Source organism: Felis catus, chromosome C1 (assembly GCF_018350175.1).
Source record: "Felis catus isolate Fca126 chromosome C1, F.catus_Fca126_mat1.0, whole genome shotgun sequence".
NCBI lineage: Eukaryota > Metazoa > Chordata > Mammalia > Carnivora > Felidae > Felis > Felis catus.
Genome location: NC_058375.1, coordinates 51,882,235 through 51,902,202, shown reverse-complemented (window position 1 = coordinate 51,902,202; position 19,968 = coordinate 51,882,235). Strand labels below are relative to the sequence as shown.

The 19,968-nt window shown below is 36.5% G+C and overlaps 1 long non-coding RNA gene across 1 annotated transcript; it reads left to right on the top strand.

The window, feature by feature from the left end:
• The first annotated feature begins 202 nt into the window (after window positions 1-202).
• Window positions 203-13,311, top strand: LOC123379644. The gene is made up of 2 exons (XR_006584358.1): window positions 203-2,451; window positions 13,125-13,311. It is a non-coding gene; the product is annotated as an uncharacterized LOC123379644 (long non-coding RNA).
• Window positions 13,312-19,968: the final 6,657 nt, after the last annotated feature.

The window sequence follows — 19,968 nt, the reverse complement described above, 5'->3', positions numbered from 1 at the left end:
AAAAGATGGGGTGTCTGGCTGGCTCCAACAGTAGAGCATGCCACTCTTAATCTCAGGGTGGAGAATTTGAGCACCACATTGGGCATAGAGATTACTTAAAAATAAAATCTTTAAAAAAAGTTAACTTAATAAAATACATGTATAAAGAAGAAAAAGTAAAGCAGTATAAGGGAGGGGGGTTGCAATTTTAAATAGAGTGGTCATTAGATTTAAAATTAGAAATAGCAATTAGAAAAGAGAATGAGAAAAAAAATAGAGCATGGAACAAGGATGAGGAAGAGTCAGATTGTCATTTTTAAGTTGAGTGCTCATCAGAATGAGACTTATTCATGTTCATTTGACTTTCATAGAGCAACTCTATGTCATTATATTCATTGTCTATATTAGAAAATAGACTCTCACAGATTTCTTTTGTTTTTCTTCTTTCTTTTTCTCTTCTCCATTTCCCCCTTTATTTTCTTCCTCCTCCCCCCCTTTTTTTGTCTCTCCTTTCCATCTTCCATTTTCTTGAAACAAAAAAATTAGAAGCCATGGTGCTTGCCCCCAAGAAACTTGTAATCTAGTCAAGGAATAAAGATAGCCTCAGTAAAACAATTTGAGAGCAATATGTCAGTAATGATGTGAATAAGCTATGTTCTTTAAAATAACTGATATATGAATGATCAAAATGAGTGGGTTTAGGCAACATCTGGTGGAGGAGGCAAGTTCCTTTTGATCTAGGTTGAAGGAATTAATGGTAGAAAGAAAGGCAAACATCAGAGGAGTTATATGGGCAAGAACTTGGAAAATTTAGAAGGTATGTTTAAGGATTTGTAAAGAGATTGTCTTGGGTGGATTGCACAGATTTAGTTGGATGAATGATCTTGGAGGAATAATGGAACAGGAGAGTATGAGTTAAGTGTAAATTAAGGTTGTAGAATGCTAGTCTGAGAAGGTTGGAATTTTTTCAATACTTTATGGAAAGAGCTGAGAAAATAGAATGTGGAACTCTCTGAATCTTAGTTAAGCCACTGAACCATGTTGAGTAAGGAAATGACCTCCTCAACCTTACTAAAAATTAGAAAGTACTTACTGTTTCCAGACTTCTGATTTATTATATAGATTAGAAAATAGGAAATATATATATATAGAGAGAAAGAGAGAATATAGTTATATATATTTTTATGTAATTCAGCAAATTTATTTTGCATAAAACAATTTTCAAAGAAGACATTTAAAAACCATCTAGATACTGATTTTATTGCATTATGAAAACCTGAGGGACACAATTGAAGTATTCAAATAAATTGTGAGGGGTGGTGATAGGGCTTAAGATCGCTGTCCATAGTGTTCCTTAGTCACTTAAAGACTCTGGTTATAAAAGTTTTGACCGTGAAGTCAAAACTCATGACCATGAAGTCATGAAATGCACTTCATTTAGTAGAAATAAGTCACATAAAATATATACTTTTATATAGAAAGTGTTATTATCATTTTCAATTACTTATAAAAACTTCGTTTTTTTTTAAAGTAGCTTCAGGCCTAGCATGGAGCCCAACGTGGGGTTTGAACTCACGATCCTGAGATCAAGACCTGATCTGAGATCAAGAGTGGACGCTTAGCCAATTGAACCACCCAGGTGCCCCATAACTTCATTTTGAATTGCATAAAAGTTGTTTAAAATTGATAACTCCCAGAAGACAGGGCTTAGAAATAAGGATCTGTCTAAATAATTTATTACAAATAATTAGGTTTCCATTTCTCCACAGATAAAAAAAATCTAGATATAGTTTTCTTAATGTGCATAATACACTATATAATATATGAAATAATATATGAAATAATAATGTAATATATGAAATATAGTTTATTTCATAATATATATGGATATAGTTTTCTCTGGGGACATCAGGTTCCATTTTCTCTCCCGCTTATTTACAGTCTCACTCTGTTGCTTATTGACTTTCTCTCTTCGGTAATGTTCTTCTTAGTTTGATGTTTCTTTTATATTCAATTGACTATACTAGCTATCTTTGAAGTTAAGGAAAAAGCTCAAGATTGATATATATATTTTTCAAAAAACTGAAACAGAATCTAGAATAGTGTGCCCTTGACCTCTACCTAAATGTCCCTTTTAGCAATGTAGTAATAGACTTCTTTGTACTTCGACTCCTACTTATTTTAGTCTTTATATTTCTGCCCATTCATTTCATGCAGTTTCTGGGTTGACTTTTCAATGGACAATCTGAACAGTTTACCACATATCCCATCATTGAGCACTTTTCCAGTGCAACTTCCCAAGAGGGGAATTCTTTCTTCTTGGCTACCTGATCCAGGCTTATTTCTCTCTAGATACATCTTAAAATAGTTTATTTGTGGGTATTTTAAATTTTTATTTCTTTCTGTTTTCAGGACTATATCTGTTATAGGTGTGTTATTCATTGCCGTGGTGCTTGTGACAATGACAGAAAGGTAAAAATGCTCAGTGGGTACTTTGAGCTTACTTATCATTTCATTCTGTATTACTGCTGATTCATAGTTTTTCTGGCTAAATGATGAGATGGGAAAGGAATAATGTGGGAAAAAATAAAATCCGAACAAAACTCTGCTTAACCAATTATTTCTGAAGCACATCCAAATAATATATGATATGTACATATTGGAAAGTATGTTAGAGAAGGATATATGATAATATAGGACATTCACTGTACAGTGTTAGATGAAAAAAAGAGGTAACGAAACAGTAGGTAAAAAATTATGTGCTGCATAGAAAAAAAAATAAAGATACCAAAATTTCAAAAAATGTATTTCAAGATGGTAGAATTCCTACTAATTTCTTTTCTTTCTTTCTTTTTTTTTTTTTTTGGTCTGTATTTTCTGCAATTAATATGTGTTATCTTTTTAATAAGGAAAGGAGTTAATGTTATTTAATGTTATAAATATGATGTTATTTATAAAAGATAACATTGGTTGATTGTGATACAAATTTTATTTTCTAAACAAAGGTACTATAGTTAAATGCCTACCTTAAAAGGACACAAACAAAAATAACCATCTACCAATTCAACCTCTGTCCTTCCACCAAAGTTGTTGACAAGCCTAGAATGGACTGATTTGTATTTGTTCATTTTTTCATTCATCATTTATTGAACAAGTATTTTATTAGGCACTTGCTCTGTATAAAGCTGGTAGTGGGTAAAGCTGAATGGCAGTCCTAGGTAAAGTCTTACTGCTGTCCTTGGGGCCTTACTGTCTGGATGCTGGGTACAATCTAACAATAGTATGAGGCAAAATGGAAAAAGAATAAAAATGATATGGGGGGCCAATCTCCATTTCTGTACCTATTCACGTGTATATCATGTGAGATATTATAATCCGAAGTTTTAATTAGAAAAATATAGTCCCTGTAGCTCAACATAACAATAGTTAACATTTATGAAACACATACTGTGCTGTAGATAAGAAGCTTTCGAAGTGTAGCTGATGGTTTCTTGGGATCCCTGAGGATTTTTAAGGAGGATACAAAGTCAAAACAATTTTCATAATAATAATAAGACATTATTTACTTTTTCCTTTCTTTCTTTCTTTCTTTCTTTCTTCCTTCCTTCCTTCCTTCCTTCCTTCCTTCCTTCCTTCCTTCCTTCCTTCCTTCCTTCCTTCCTTTCTTTCTTTCTTCCTTTCTTTCTTTCTTTCTCTTTTTCTTTTCTTTCTTTCTTTTCCTTCCTTTTTTTTTTTTTTTTTACCGTATTAGCATTTGTACTGATAGTGTAAAACCAGCGATGGTAAAACTGTTGGTGCCTTAACATGAATCAAAATAGTGGCATCAAAATCTGCCACTAATGTATTATTATATTTATTATTGTCTTGGAAAAACAATGCCAATTTCACTTAAAAATGCCTAGATGATGCAATAAAAATTATTAATTTTATTAAATCTAGATTCTTGATACGTACCTACTCAATATTCAATGTGACAAAATGGAAAATATATATAAAGCATTTCTGATACACATCGAAGCATGATGGTTGTCTTGGAAAAATACTCGTGCAAGGGTATAGCCACCTATTTTCATGAACACCATTTTTACTTGAAAGAATAACTGACAGGCAAACAATTTATTCAAACATGGGTATTTGGCAGACATTTAAAAAAATGAATGAAGTGAGCCTGTCACTTCAAGGAAAAACAACTGACAGTATTTGTTGCCCATGATAAAATTTGAACTTTCATGTGAAAATTAGAATTTTGGAAGATTTGTGTTCAGCACTGTGAACTTGTCAGTTTCCCAAAATCAAAAGACTTTTCCAGTGAGATTATAGTGCTATTAACGAATATGATTTTTTTTCTTATTGTGTGGTGAAATGTGTCAAATATTTTGAAGGTCTGCATAACCTAGTGAACCAATGCTTTGCAAATGACCAGTGCATGATGTTATAAAATCATGTGAATAAAATATCCATTCAGTATGCAAGATAGACCAGTGTATTGTAATGCAACAGTATATGAAAGTTTATTGATATCATTTCAGATTCTATATCTCAACCAATCTAATGACTGCTTGTCAAATTGGTAGAGTATACAAGAAAAATAACCACAGTTACTGGAAACGACTATTAAAATACTCCTATGGGGAGCCTGGATGGCTCAGTCAGTTAAGGGTCCAACTCTTGATTTCAGCTCAGGTCATGATCTCACAGTTTCTGAGTTCAAGCCCAGATTTTGGCTCAGCACTGCCAGCATGGAACCTGCTTGGGATTCTCTGTCTTCCTCTCTCTCTGCCTCCCCTGTTCATGCTTATTCTCTCTCTCTCTCAAAATAAATAAGTAAACATTTAAAATATTCCTCTATTCTCAGGGCACCTGGGTAGCTCAGTAGGTTGAGCATCCAACTTCGGCTCAGGTCATTATCTCGCAGTTCGTGAGTTTGAGCCTCACATCAGGCTCTGTGCTGACAGCTCAGAGCCTGGAGCCTGCTTCGGATTCTGTGTCTCCCTCTCTCTGCCCCTTCTCTGCTAATGCTCTGTCTCTCTCTGTCTCTCAAAAATGAATAAACGTTAAAAAAAATTTAAAAAAATATTCCTCTCTTCTCAAACTACATGGCTATGTGAGGCCAGATTTTTTTATATTTTTAAATCAAAACCAACATAAAACAATAGTCATTAAAGCCAGACATTAAAGAGATTTATGTAAATGGAAAACAATCATTACTCTTTTTACTATTTTGAGGGGAAACAGTTTTTTTCTGTAAAAAATGTATTATTTATGTTAACATATAATTTATGTAACAGGTAACAAGGTTTACTATTTTTATTTTAAATTGATTAATAAAGAAATATGTAAACATTCTCAGTTTTACTTTGAGTATCATAAATATCTATAGATACAACCCATATAAACAAAATCTCTTTGGAGTTCTTAGAAATTTTTGAGAGAATAAAAGGGTCTTGAAAACAGAAACTTTGAAAATTGCCACTCTAGACATTTAATATGCATAATCTTGCTTAATCTTCACAGCCATTCTTAGTGTTACGTATACTACTATTATTTCCATTTTACAAGTGAGAAAAATAAATCTGAGAAAGTTTTATTACTTGTCCAAGATCATATAGCTAGGAAAATAGAGGTACAAACTTAGGAAGTCAGTGTAGCAATTTGTTTTGAATAGGGGGAGGGAGAGGAAGGTTTCATAGAGGGCAAATTTCAGCTGAGGGATGAATCAGTAGGCAAAGGAGGGAGGGGTGCTTGAGGCAGAGAGAACAGCATGAATAAAAGTTTTGTGAGGGAATGGCTAGGGCAAGGGTTCCTAGTCTATTTTGAGCTATGGACCCCTTTGGCAGTCTGGCGAAGGCTACAGAATCTTTCTCAGCATGTTTTTAAATGAACAAAACAAAATACATAAGATTATAAAGAAAGTCAATTATATATTATATATGCAATATATAAATAATAATATAAAATATAAGTAACTATGCAATATCAAAACATTTTTAAACTTGAACTTATAGCAATATATATGCTTTTTTATTCGTGGATTAAATAACAAGTGGTAGTCGTGAAAAGTATTGATGAGCATAAATGATATTTCTGCAACAACTATGAAGTGATATGAAAATATCTGTGATTTCTACTGGTGACAAAGGCTAAGGTACTGTTAATATTATTGTGGTTTATTGCTTACATTTAGAATTTCAGTTCGAGGTTAGTGAAAATGACGTAAACTTTTTCCACCCAGATTCACATATTCATGAGTCTTTGGGCTCTAAAGAACCCCTGGTCTAGAGTAAGTTTCACGTCCTTTAATTTATGTCGCCAGTCCACTATGGGGCGGGGGGGCAAGTGCTAGTCATCAATGAACAAATAGTAGCAGCTGCAGTAATAGTAGTAACAGCAGTGGAAGCCAGAGTAGTAATAGTAAAAGTAATAATAACAATAGCAGCAGCAGCAATAGCTGCTGAGCACATAACTAACAAGCAAAAAAGGCTTCAAAGTCAGGCAGCTCTCCATTAGGAAGGAAGAAAGCTGGATAATCTACAAACCAGGTGAATAAAGAACTAAAACATTCACCATATTTTAATTTTATTTATTTTAACTTTTGAAATATTTATTTTTGAGAGAGACAGAGAGAGAGAGAGACAGAGAGAGAGAGAGAGAGAGACAGACAGAGAGAGAGAGAGAGAGAGAGAGAGAGAGAGAGAGAGAACAAGCAGGAAAGGGGCAGAGAGAAGGAGACACAGAATCGGATGCAGGCTCCAGGCTCTGAGCTGTCAGCACAGAGCCCCGCACAGGGCTCAAACTCATGAAATGCGAGATCATGACCTGAGCCGAAGTCAGATGCTTAACCGACTGAGCCACCCAGGTGCCCCAAACCATTAATCATGTTCTTAATGTTTTAGGTTTTCCTTAACTTTCTGGAAAAGGAAATAGAGAAGTTGGTTTTGAGTTCAAAAATGATTAGAATCCGCTTTAAAATTCCGTACTTTTTTTTAAAGCCATAGGTGTTGAAATTTTGAGTTACAACTTTGTAACTCATGTGAATATGTATTTTTAATAGTATTCATAAGAATATAGGATATAGTATAGCATAGCTAAATTATTCTACAGCCTGCATGAAATATGTATAAAATTATAAATTTGGGGGGAAAGTTATTAACCTGGTTCAAGTGAATTTTACAGTATTTTTGTACTTTGAGAATTCCAACTTTTTATTATGTACTTTTTAATTCTACCTCAAACTAATCATTCATTTCTCAGTACCAGCAGTTTAGCTTGAAATATTCTGAACCCACTCATGTATCTTTTTCTTTACACAACTGCATTATAAGCCCTTTGAGGACAAAAAACAAATCTGATGTGTATTTTGTATTCCTCACAGCACTTGGAAGGGTAAGCATTCTGCTAGATAAGTTACTCATAGGATAGTGTAAAAGTCCATTTTGCATCAAGCCTCTGTGTTCAACCTTTTCTAAATATCCAGACGATGCTATTCCTCTCACATTATCAATGCCATGAGATCTGCTGTTTTGTATCTATTTATATGTATCTATTTACCTTGAACTATTTCTGCTGTCATATATTAAAATTTATTTAAGAAACATGTTTCTTCTTCTCTAATTGAGGCTATACGCAAGAAATGATTAAAGAGCACATATTTGCAGTGAGCCCAAGTCTGAATAGCATTTGATGTTTTTTTGGTATGTAGATTCTTTTGCAGTTGAAAGTCCTTTGTTCAGCCAGCAAACATGTATTGAATGTCTCCTATGGGCTAGGATATAGGATATATTAGTTCAGGCACAGAGAGAAGCCAAAGCAAAGTAAGTGAAACCTCAGAGAAAACATGGTGAGGGTGGAGTTTTATAAGTTGTTTATTTTGCTGAATCTTAGTGTGCACTGGAAGGTGTAGTAGGCAAAGAACTGCACAGGTAGGAAAGGGACAGAGAAGATTGGATTTGTCAGAAATAAAGAGAAGAACCGCCCCTCCAGCCCCCTACCATGCCCAGAGGCGGTTAGGCATTGACGTGGTGTTTTATGACAGTATATGGAATAAGGGCGAAGAAGGAACTGAGGAATTGCTATCCTTAGAAATTCTGCCTAATGGCCTGATATCAGAGCATTTATCCAACTCACTATGGACTCTGAAAGAGATTTAGTATAAAGGGAGCAAGAAATTTGTTACCTTCTGATTCAATAATCTATAAAATAAAGTCAGAGTGGATGTTCATATATTCTACTTGACATAGAAGCGGCTCCTATATGAAATAAACTTGATGAAAGAGAATACTTTTTAAACTCATATTTTACTTTTATTATCTAAGTAATAACAAGAAACACTTACTGAGCATCTACTATGTGCTACCCTTAATGTTAATGGCTTTTAAATATTATTGTTACTCTCATTCTTACTATGATTGTGGACAACCACTAACATTTATTGAACTATGTGCCAGGCACTGTTCTAAAGGTTTTACATGCATTAACTTATCTAACAATCCTGTGAGGTCAGTGCTATTATTTTCCTGATATTGTAGCTAAGGCACAGAAAACTCCAGTAACTTGCCCAAGGTCACACAGCTAGTAAGGACCAGAGCTGAGATTTGATAATATGAAAGTACCAAGATGCTAAGGTAAGAAAGTACCTTAAATGAGGTGATGTGTATAATATACAGATTGTCTATCACATAGTACATACCCCAGATTTTTGTCTCCCCCCATCTTCCTCCCTGACCCCTCACTGACCTCCTATAAAAGAATGACTTTTTAACTCACATGGAGACCCATACAAATACTCACCTTGCTTTTGGTTTTTCTTACCATCTTTTTGGTAAAGGTACTTATAGGTCATGAAATATAACAAAAGAAGAAAATCTTGTTTTCTGAAAGAAATGAATACTTAATTTACTTGCCTTAAACTGTTTAGTGGCTAAAAAAAATGCAGCTCTGAAACATTTATAAAAAGTACTAGAAGACAAAGGAGGGAAGGAGAGGAACAAACCTTGATTGGAAACCTTTTAGTTCCAAATACTGTGCTAGAAACTTATGTATGGTTGCTCTGTTATTCCTCACCATGACCCTTGTAAGTTAATGATGATCATCCCTATTTTGTGGATAGGACATCTGAGGCTAAGAGAATCCAGGCAGCTTCCTTGTTAAGAAGCCCAGAACTATCTCTGATGTCTACAAGGCTGCTGCCTTCCTCATAGACACAGGAGCCACATCTTTGTAACATTTGATCCCAGGAACTTTACAGTTTGGGAGTTAAAATAAAAAAATATGATGCTAGGGGCACCTAGGTGGCTTAGTCGGTTGAGTGTCCAACTTCGGCTCAGGTCATGATCTTGTGGTTCATGAGTTGGAGCCCCACATTGGGCTCTCTGCTGTCAACCTGTCAGCACAAGAGCCCGCTTGGGATCCTCTGTCCCCCTTTCTTCCTGCCTCTCCCCACTTATGCTCTCTCTCTCTCAAAAAAAAGTAAATAAATAAAACATTTTAAAAATTGAAACAAAAAATGGAAAAGAAAAACAATGATGCTAAATAATTTACCAAGGCTGGATTTTACTGGCAAAAATTGCTCTTTTATTCCAGACAACTTCCTGAATAACACAGCTATTTCCTCCTGAAGCCTTGGTGGCTAAGTTAAGCAGCATTTGCCTTAATGCTAATCCTTGCATTATGCATCTCTTAATCAATTTGGCCATAATTAGGTTGAGCTTACAAATTGTCATCTCAGGAATAATGATTGTCTTTAAGAGGCAGAAAGAAAAGCATCAACATCATTCTTTGCTCTCTCGTATCCCTGCAACATCAGGAAGGGGCATGGCTTTGATTTCATTCCTATGGGCAGATGACTGACCTGTGGGCATACAGCAACATTGTTACAGGCATGGGTCTCGGTTTAAGGTTAGCTTTTGTTTTCGTGTTTGCTTTTCTGGCTTGACATCCTAGTTGAGGCACAGGAATAACATTGCTATCATCTGTATCCTGCTAGCATAACATTAGTGCCTTGAAAGATTAATATACACAGCAATTTTCTCAGTTAAGTGTGTCTTCATTTATACAACTTTTTTTTTCTTTTTTCTTTTTTTTTATCTGAGGAGCTTAAGGCATTTTGTAAGTATTGCCTCAGTCTTACATACATGAGATAGGTTAAAATAATTCTCACAGCTCTGGCCAATAGCACATGAGTCCAGTGATGGGGGACTGATATATGTTCTTTATCACTGTAGCCCTAGTATCTAGCACAGGGTGCTTAGTAAATACCTATTGCTCAGTCTCTTCTTCCCACCTCAGTTGAAGTTTGGAAATCAGATCTTGCACTGGCCATAGTGAAGTCCAGTTTTCTCCAGACTTATACCTACACGCTTTCCTTTCTTGACACCTCTAGCAGTTTAAAAAGGAGCAGAGTAAACAGAATTGGTACTTAGCTCAGTTCCTACTAACTCTATAAGCAATTAAGTTCCCACTGACTGAAATCTCTACCATTTGTGACTCTTTTTTTTTTTTTTTTTAGTTGTCTAACTCTGTAATCACTGTCTTCAACTGCTTTTCTGTCTGTCTGATAATTAATTCTCCAACTTCCTGGACCATCTATGCTTAATACTCAACTTTGCTTTGTTACCACCCATGCCCCAGTGTGTCAGGGAATTTGAAACTTTTTTTCCCTGGTGATTTGGTGGATGTGAATGCTGAAACCCACACAGACTGAGAAAGACACAGGTTGATCTCACACTTACAGAGTTGCTTTGGGGTGTATTCTTCCCTGATCTTAGAATAATTCATTCAAATAGCAGGCATTGTATGCCTCCCTTACAGGCATTTTTTGGGGGGTGTGAGGGATACAGGAATGTATTTAGAAATCCTTATCTTCAAAGAACCCACAATCAGGAAGAACGTAAGCTTACAACACAGATGACTACAATATAGTAGAAGTACCTAAAGAGCTCTGTGAATGGAGTAACTAATTCTGCTTGCAGAATACAGGAAAAGTTACACAGAGGAGATTACAGTTATGTTAAGTAGGAGTTACTTAACCCATTGGGGCATCCTTTTGGTGTATGGTAGACATACTGTGGCATTCTGGCCCAGCCCCAGTCCCTCTCCCCACAACATGTGACAAGTTCCAAGGGCTAAGTGATGTGTCTTATCTTGGTTTTGGTAGGCCACTTTGATGAAGTGGTTTGGAACTATGAAATATGAGCAAGAGTGTCTAATGGACAACTACTGTCTTTTTATTACCCAACCTCTACTTAACAAATACTCCACCCGTGAAATCTCCCTGTTGGAGACCACCCCTGTACTGTCTTCGTCCATATGTCTTCAGAGGTAGGTATGTGACTTAAGCTTTGCTAATCAAAGCATTTAACGCCATTGGCAATAGTAATAGGTTTGGCCGCCACATGACCCAATCAGAGCCAGTGAGATGGAAGAGAAGTTTTGCTGAACCTTCTAGGAAGAAGTTTCTGAGGGACTTTATGCATGAGAAGATACAAGGTCTGGGGCTCCTCAGCTATATTATAAGGGGGACTGGAACCACTGTGGAGGAGGGCAATACTGAGAGAGATAGAAAATCTATCCTAATGATGTTACTTTGGCCCCAAAGCAAGCCATGCCACAAGCTAGAACAATTCTTGGCCTTTTTTACTATATGAGTGATGGAAGTATCTTTTTGCTTATACCAGTTTGGGTTGGATTTTATGTCTTTATTCACACATGTTTGAAAGATCTAGAAATGTTTATTTTAAAGAGGAAAACACCCAGGAGGAACATGAATGCATTCCAAATATTTGAAGGATGTTGGGTAGAAGAATTACTTGAATATTCTGTGTGTCTCCAAAGGGTAGAACTAGGATCAGTGGGTATATGTTTCTGTTGGTCAGATTTCAGATCAATATAAATAATAACTTTTTAGCTGTTGGGACTGTACCCAATGAAAGCAGCTGGAAGATTTGATTCAACATTGTACTTAGGGAAAAACATGAGAGAGTGAGTGAAAGAAACATGTTGAAAGCATCTTGAAATGGTACAAGACAATTTAAAAGTGGTCTGATTCGCCTCTTTTAATGTATTGAGATTTTAATACTAGGGCTTTAAATTAGCTTTACAATTCTTCAAAGTCAAGGACTATGTGGCTTTTTACTAATTTACTTCTATTTCCCTAAACAAACTATAGACTGTGACCTATTGGTGGGCCATGAAATCACTTAGGGCATTTGAGACCATCATTCTTTCAATGCAAGAGAAAAGAATCATATGTAACGGGGCAAGAGTTGTTTTGACTCACTTTTATAAATAAAACATAATAGAGAGACAGTACAGAGTAATGACTAAAAGCTTGAACTTTGGAATTAGATTGCAAAGATTAAGATTTTAGGTCTACCTAAAACTGTTAAGAGAATTAAATAATAGATAAATAACTGAGCAAGATCCTGGCACATAGTAAGCACTCCATACATTTTAGCTACTCTATTATTATTACTAGATAATTCTTAGGATCCAGAAATTGGATCCTATGAGAGGGAGATAAAAATCTATCTGTGCATTTTCGGCCCCCAGATCTTGCCAAACAACCCAACAGTACAGTTTTGTAAGGGAGAAAAAAGTTACCAGGTATTTCTTGTATCTTCTAGTAGTGTTTGAAGATGCTACATTGCCAATTGCCATCCAAAGCCAATAGCAGGACCATGAAAATAACTAAAGTCATGAGGCTGTAAGCCTTCTTTTTAGACAAAAGGCATGTTTCTACATCTTCATATCCCTAGCATCTCCCAGAATACCTGGAAAATAACTGCTTAACTTCTTAAATGTTATTAAGCATCTTTTAATTTGGTCTCTTATCTTTTGACACTCTTTTCACCACTTAAAATTCCTCTATCCTTTGTTTTATCAAGAAATATTTTTTGGTTCTTAAAAAATGGAAAATTTCCCTCATCCCTGCCTCCCCACAAAGGCCCCAGAACATACAAGAAGTGCGCATGAGTGTACACGTGCGCGCACACACACACACACACACACACACACACACACCACACCACACCACACATATGTGGTACCATATTAATGACTTCACATTCTTCAGGGATATTGGCTGTTTTTAAGTATCTATTATATATCCTTGTCACTGAACTCATGATTTCCCACTTTATCTCATTCAGAACCCATGGATGAATACCATCTGGTCCTGGTGATTTACTGCACAGAGTCCCTCAAGTTGCTCCATATCTTCTCCTCAGAGACTGAAGAATCTCTGTCAGGGCCATTCTCTGCTTTGCCATAAAATGTGTCCTTGGAACAGGAATTTCCCCATTGTCTTCTCCAATAAATACTGATTCAAGGTATTCATTTAGCTGTTCCTCTCCTTCATCATTCCATTTAATATTCTCCTTCTAATGAAAGTTCTTAACATAACAGATATAGTCACCTTACTAAAATGCCATGCACTCTTTATTACTATTATTATTTATCCAGATGCTTCTACGTGTTTTGCCCATTCTCTCTTTGACCTCTGTTAGTTCTGCAGCTGATATAGTTTGAATCCCCATCAGAGTGTGTGGCCTAGAAAGTTTATTTTTTAGTGGAATGCCTTTGAAATAGTTATTGTTTGTTTTTCTACTATAAAACGAGAATATGGTGTCCCTAGAAAATCTGGAAAATTTAGAAAAGTAGAAGAGGGCACATCTTTATAAACAAGCACTGATAAACTTATTTCACCTAGATGGTACATGTTTCAGGGGCCTGCCTTTTGCATTTCTTTCTGAAACATAACCTATCTGATTTCCTTCTCTCCTGTCATCTCATTCTTATGTGCTGTACTGTGGGGGTCATTAGAAGTAGTACCTCTTCTGGACTTCAGACATGGTTGGAGTGTCCCTTTGTGAGCCTTTATGAAGAATATATTATCATGTATGTCCTACAGGGAGGCCCGGCCCTCTAAGGGCTCAGCTACTGGGTAGCTTGGAGCACCCACCTCCACCCACAAAGACTCACCACATTCTCTATTTTCATCTAATTCCATTTCCCCAACAACTGCCAATGCCTCACCAGTTTCTCTGCTTTGCATCCAATCCCTTTCTTATTCCACCAGCCCCAATTTACTTATATTCTTCTCACAGACTTTCACGTCTCTCCTGCCTTAGAGCATATTTTAGACCAATTTCTACAGGTAACTGATCTCTGACTTGGCCCCAGAACTTTCTTTAGTACCAGAACTTCCCTTCTCTGATGGATCAACCTGGTTCAGGGTCATTATGAGAAAAGCCATGGTGACATTCAGCCTGTTCCCAGCTTCACTGAGGACACCCTGGTGTAGTGGAAGAACATAGGCTTGGAGTCAGACAATATGACCTCTCGCTATTTGGGCTAATCACTGAACCTCACTGAGCTTCTTATGACTTCATCTGAGAAGTGGGACAATAATACAGTCTTCTGCTCTTCGATAACACTGTTCATTTTATTAGTTATCTAACTCATATAATGCATTTTATGTGTGAGATACTTTGAGTGCTTTACAGATATTAACTCAGTTACATAACTATTTACGATCCTAAGAATTCTTTGATTATTCATATTCATTATTTATTCATTTATAATGAGTATTTCATTACAAAATTGTTTCAGTGGAGAAAAAAGGGATTAAGAGCTAGAGAATTTCAGACTTATAATACCAATTACCTTATTTTTCTTGTGGGATTTTTCAAAATTAAAGTTTGCATTAAAAAAGAATACCTCTGGGGTATCTGGGTGGTTCAGTCAGCTAAGTGACCTATTTCAGCTCAGGTCATGATCTCGCGGTTCGTGAGTTCACGCTGCCCATTGGGCTCTGTGCTGACAGCTTGCAGCCTGCAGCCTGCTTTGGATTCTGTGTCTCCCTCCCTCTCTCTCTCTCTGCCTCTCTCTCTCTCTCAAAAATAAATAAACATTAAAAAATGTATTCTAGTGAGTGGAATGGTGACTACCCCCTGCCCACCCTGAAAGATATGCCCACCCAAAACCTGTGAATGTGACCTTACTTGGAAAAAAGATGTTTTGCAGATGTAATTGAATTATGATCTGGAGATGAGATCATCCTGGATGAACTGGGTAAGTGCTAAATCCAATGACATATCTATAGCAGACAGAAGAGGAAAAGACATACAGACACAGAAGAAGGCCATGCAAAAATAGAGATTGGAGTGATGCATTTACAAGTCAAGGAATGCTAAGGATTCCCAACAGTCACCAGAAACTAGGAGAGAGGTGTGAAATGGATTCTCCCCCAGGGTCTCCAGAGGTGCCAATCCTGCCAAAGCCTTGATTTTGGACTTGGTCTCTAGAACTGTGAGAAAATTAATTTCTGTTGTTTTAAGCCACCAAATTTGTGGTAATTTACTATGGCAACCTTGGAAACTAATACAAGCATATTTTGTTATTGCAAGCTAAAAATCATAACTTGAGGGATCAAGAGAACAGAAACAAACCTAAAAGTCAGAAAATTATGAACACAAACAACATAAAACTAGATCAAACTAGATTACAGGTCTCTAGACCTGTAAAATAAACAACAGTGTAGCTCATAAGCACAGTTAACAGAGAATGTAAGGCCAAGCAAGTTAAGCCAGATGCTCAAACAAAGCTACTGAATGTTGCTTTCCTCCTGAGATACCAGCTTTTTAAAAGATGAGGAGCTAATCCCCTATTACAATTGTGTAATGACCAGTCCACATGATGCAAAAGATATTCCCTGCTCAATCAAGTTATATCCAAAAGTGAAGTAAAAATTTGAGCATTAGAAGAAATCCCTGTATATATTCTACTCTTTTACTATGAAGCTTAAAAATGAAATGATGCAAATACTGCTTACTTCTCACACCTTTATGGGCACATATAAATGTTAAATGCATGTTCCCTTTTGCCTGTAGAAAATAGATGGTCATCAGCAAATATAAAGCAAGTTTACACACAGTAGGTATTTTGTAAGAATGGTGATACAAATCTATTTCTCTTGAATTACCTTGCACTTTTATAACACTGACCACCATGGTGTTTATAATCCAAGCCATGGGCCTACCATGCACCCTACAAGAAACAAGAATTTGTAATGACTGAAGGATGATATTATAGTATATACAGGGATGAACATTTTTCTAAGTTTAAATGTGTATGTAACTCCTGTCTTCAGGGAATGAGAGGAAAATAGAACTTATGATAAAATGTAATATAGCAACAAACATTCAAAGAATGGCCTCAGGCAATCCTGTCCATTTGTTCATTCATCCAGTCACTTAGCCTTGTTGGCTAAACATGTGTGGTCTCCAGACGGCATTAGGCACCCCAGAACTTAAAAGCAATGAAAGCAGGTGAAAATATTGAAGAACATTTGAAATAAGACATGTATGCAGCAATTAGTGAATAATTCTGAAATAATAACAACAGGGCTCTGTGATGTCATTGGAACAGACTAAGTAGCTATGATAGTTCAAGTTTTAAGTAGCATTGGAAGACTAGAGACGGAAAGCTTTTGGGATGGGACCTTTCAAATGGAGCCTTAAAGGAAAATTAGACAACAGATTTTAAAAATGTGTTTGCAGCCCTGTTAATGTCACACCTGCTTCCTATTTCCAGGCCTAAAATTCCTGCATAATGCCTAGCATGTAATAGGTGCTTGATAGTACTTATTGAATGAAAAAAAGAATGAGTGAGTCATTGTTGCCTACTCCACGGAGCTCCAGGCTAAACTTTCTAATGCACAGATTGGTTGATATCATTTAGTTTCCCTAAAGCTTCATGGACACCCTGCTACTTCCCAAGAGAGAATAGAAAGTGCTCTTCAAATCACGTAGTGTTGAGTTTGAGTTCTAAACACTTTCAGAGTGCCCCCCATCCTATCCAATGTAATTTTAGCTCTCTTTGACATTCTTATTATCCTCTGACACCAAAATTTAACCATGTCTCCTTTTGTACCCTCCCTCCTTTTGCTCAAAATCTTTCAGTGGCTGCCCTTCTGTCCTCAGATTCTGATGTCTGCCACCCTCTCCAGCTTCTCCTTTCTTGACTTTCTCCTTTAAACTTCTCACTGTCTGGGAGATGCCACATTTTTCTTTTCTCTGAGCCTTCATACATATTTGGAATGCTCTGCTGGAAATATTCCTCTCTACCATATGTCATCCCCACCACACCCCCTGTATCAAGCTAACTCCTATGCATCTTCTGGTCTAGGCTTAAATGACACTTCATTCTTGAGGCCTTTTCCACTTCCAGGCAGGTTCCTGGGCTATTAGCACCTTGCACCTTTTCCATTGTGGCACACACCATAGTTGATTATAAGGACTAGCTTTATAATGGTTGTCTTTCCTACCTAGACTGGTAATGCCGTGAAGGCAATGACTTATAGCTGGTCTATGGTTGTCTTTAGTACCTGGCACAGTACCTGGACTATGAATATGTTTTGAATAAATTAATGAGATCTAAAACTTGCTGGCTGCATGACCCTTGGCCAGAAATGTTGCCATTCTGAATATCAATTTTCTCTTTGTAAAATGAAGATAATAACTGCCTTATAGAGTCTTGTATACTCTAAAGCATCATATAAATGTCTACTTCTAATGGCCTTCGGTGAGTGGATCCTCATTTGTCTTTTTGCCGCTGTCTCCTGCTTTGCCCATTAATTGTGTCCTTGGCACCAAACTAGACTTGTCTGCTTTTTCCTAAACATTGCCCTATATTTCCCATCTTTGTGCCATTTCTCTCATGCTGTTCTCTGCCTAGAATTTCCTTCCTTTCTTCTCCCCATTTCAAAACTTCCTCCATCCTACCTCCGTGGCATGTCCCCTGATTGTCCTAGTCAAATGTTACCTCTCCCTTCAACTTTTATGTCATTTTATCTGTCCCTCTTTTAGAAGATGTACCACTTTCGACATTGGGCTAAGGTTATTTATGTACAACTTCCAGGTTAGCAGGCTCCAGAACGAGTCTTCCTGGGTTCCTATGTCAGATCTACCTACCTACTAGCTATGTCACCTTGGGCTAGTTAGCAAGCCTCAGTTGTTTGATCTGTAAAGTAGGAATAATAGTAACATCCACCTCATAAGTTATTTGGGTGGGGGGTTACATTAAGTGAGATTATGTAATCAGATCATTTAGCACAGTGCCCCATACATCATCAGTGATTTTGTGGTTCACATTATCAACATTATCATCATTATTACTATCTCCCTAATTAAACTGTTAATTCCTTAAGGACAAAGATTATGTTTTTATAGGATCTGCTATTGCATTTAGCACAATGCCTGGCCCCATATTTGATGCTCAACAAATGTTTGTTGAATGCAATCATAAATAGTATAAGACAAATAAGACAAAATAATGACTCTTTCTTTTGCTATAAAATGATGCAAGTTTACCACATTTTTGGGCTTTTTAGTAACTACTGCCCCTGTGGATTTCTCCAAGGAGCATGAACGTTTTGAAATAGCATGTAATAGAATAGGCCCACTATGTTGCCACCAGTCTGGAATTTGGAAAATTACAAGCAGAATTAAAGAACAGTATTAGAATTATTTATTCTTTCTATGCCCCTTTATTACATTCATTTTGGGAGAAATTATCTATTCTTGTTTAACAAGAAGATTACATTACATATTCATGTAGAAAGAATTTTACCAATTTGTGGAAACTTTCCTCAGATCTTGCCACATGTTAGATGTCAGGCAATGTCTCATTTGGAGAGAGAAAAAACAACTAGAGTTACTGTGACTTTACAGTGAGACAAGTTATTCTGAATTTCCTTGGTAAAAAGAAAATGGAAACTACATTTGTAAAATACCATAGAGGTTCGTCTTCTAAACAGTCTCTTATCTGGAAAATATATGTAGTCATTTTTCTAACTTAATAAAGAGATAAAGCAAGTTCCACTTATCTTAATTCTGCCTGTAATGAATATACCAGATGAGATTTTGCTATGATATGTGACTGCTCTTTCATTAACATATTAGATAATTGCCCTCTTGGAATGGGCCAACTTTATTATTTAGCACCTGACTTAATCCTGAAATAATCTGGAACTTTTTTGAAAGTCAGTGTGCAGAGCTATGGTTAGAGGAAAGGCATGGTGTACTGGACACGGAGGGGAAGCCTCAGTTTCTTCGTGCTTCTTGGGAGATAGGCTGTTGCCCACATGGCAGGACTTCAGAGGCAGTAGAAAAATTGGATCCCATTTAACTGGTCAAGTTCTGAAATTTTACCATCTGGAATTCCATTTATTCCACTTGGTTTGGTTGGGTAGGAGGGACTTAAGAGAATTAGGAGCTCAGGAGGCATCCTGGTATAAGCAGAGTTTGGCAAACTGTGATCTATGGGCCAAATCCAGTCCACTGTCCATTTTTGTACAGCCGATAAAAGAATAGCTTTTACATGTTTAAATGGGAAAAATCAAAAGAAGGATATTTCATGATACGTGAAAGTTATATAAAACTGAAATTATAGTATCTATACATAAAGTTTAATTGGAACACAGTCACATTCATTAGTTTATGTACTGCCTATGGTTGCTTTTTTGTGCTATAATGACAGAGTTGAGCAGTTGCAGTAGAGATGGTGTGGCCCTTAGAGACTAAATATTTACTATCTGGCCTTTTACAGAAAACATTTGCTGACCTCTGGTGTAGGGGAAAGAGCACTGAAAGCCGTGAAGTCAGTCTTGGGGTTCAAGTCCTTCTCTTCTAGTTACTAGCTCTGTAACCTCGGTTAGGCAACATTTGTTCATTCAATAAACTTACTGTTTCCCAGACACTGAGGTTGGCATTAGAGATGCAGTAGTATCTTGTTTGCTGGGTTATTGAGAGGATTAAATACAATTAAGTATTCAAACTGCCTAGCAGGTAGTAGTTGCTCGATAAATTATTTTTATTTATTGAAAGATATTTTAAAATGCTGAAGATATTAAAAGATATTTAATAACGTCCACAGATTACCATTCACCTAGCCTTTGGAAGATATTTAGGGGTGGTTTAAGGAGAGGAGAAT